Consider the following 1,608-nt stretch of genomic DNA (forward strand, 5'->3'; position numbering starts at 1 on the left):
GATTTATTTATTTGTGCATACAGAAATGGGTTACAGGCCAGAGATGCAGGGCGGTAAGAGGCTTCACCAGAGACAGAGCGGGGAGCAGAACAGACAGATGGACAAAGTACACTGCTGAGGGGAGCAGCGGGCAGGTCAGGAGAGGTCTGATGTCTGTCCGGCCATGTGGGGCACCTCCCTGGCCAGGGATGGACCCCCTGCTGAAGCAGCTGCAGCTGGCTTCATAATGCTTTGCTTTAACTTGTTGCACCACCAGGGAGAGCCTCAAATATGAATTTATTTTTCACATGATGTCCAGTGTTAGTAATACATTCGACATCTACAGTGTTTTGTAGTGTATAAGGCAGTCGGTACTGACAAAGAGACCTTCCATATAATAAACAGATAAATTTATAGTATCGGTAGTCAAATACTGTAGATGTCTTTTCTTCCTTATGACTATCTTAATAGCACTTCATTTTCTCTAACTCTGTTACAAGAATACAGTGCACAATGCCCATACAAACTATGTTAAGGGAGTGTTTATATTTTGGATAACGCTTCCAGTCAGCAGCAGGCTATTAGAAATAGTCATAATTTTGGACTGTGAGGGAGGATGGTTGCACCCCTAACCCCTGTGTTGTTCAAGAGTCAAATAGGGGCCTCCCTGGTGGCCTAGGGGTTAAGTCACAGTGCTCTCACCACCGTGGCCTGAGTTTGACACCATCCACTGCACCCCACCCCCGCCAGGGAGCTAGCCCATAGACGGCACAGCAGGCCTCTCCTGTCTCACCCAGGTTCTTCTCTGCAAAAATAAATATGTTTAAAAAGAGTCAAATATATATAATGCTAATATAGATGGATCTCTGTATATTTGTGTATATAAAATATAGACACATGTGTATACAGACACATGTATATCTCTGTAAGATGCACACATAATATGCCTATGTAATAGGACTGCTGTCAAGACTGTTCACAATAATGCAGTAGACTGGCATGTGGTTTAAGTGCTCAGCAGAAATTGTTGTTCATAAGTGCCTTTCATTTTTAAACCTGCTGGGCAGGACCCATGACTGGTCACACTGTAAAAAAAATTAAAAGGATTGGACCTCCTGGTGGTACAAGGATGTAAGTCTCAGCACTGTGAAGCTATCGGCAGCCTTGGCAGCGGGAGTTCGATCCCCAGCCAGGGAGGTCACCCACAGGGTGCTGCAGACCTCTGCTGTCTTGTCCGCTGCTCCCCTCAGCAGTGGATTTCAGCCCATCTGCCTGTTCTGCTCCCCGCTCTGTCCCTGGTGAGTCCTCCTAGCCCCTCACCTCTGGCCTACACCCAGCTCTTGTGTGCATAAATAAATAAGTCTTCTAAAAAATAACAAGGATAAAGTGCAGAAAAGATGTTAGACTTACTTGATGGTTTTAATTGAGAATATGCAGTAATTGAGAATATCCACTAGTCACAGCTATCTCAGTAAACCCACTCTTTCCCACGGAGTCCCTGCCACGGCGAGCACCTGGACTTCATCTTCAATTAAAATATGTAATTGTCGTCCCTCCCTGGTGGCGCAGCGGGTTAAAACACAGCACTGAGAATCTAAAGCCGCTTCCGCATGAGTTCGATTCCCGCCT

This window comes from Condylura cristata, unplaced genomic scaffold (genome assembly GCF_000260355.1).
Source record: "Condylura cristata isolate star-nosed mole 26May11 unplaced genomic scaffold, ConCri1.0 scaffold00015, whole genome shotgun sequence".
Classification (NCBI taxonomy): Eukaryota; Metazoa; Chordata; class Mammalia; order Eulipotyphla; family Talpidae; genus Condylura; species Condylura cristata.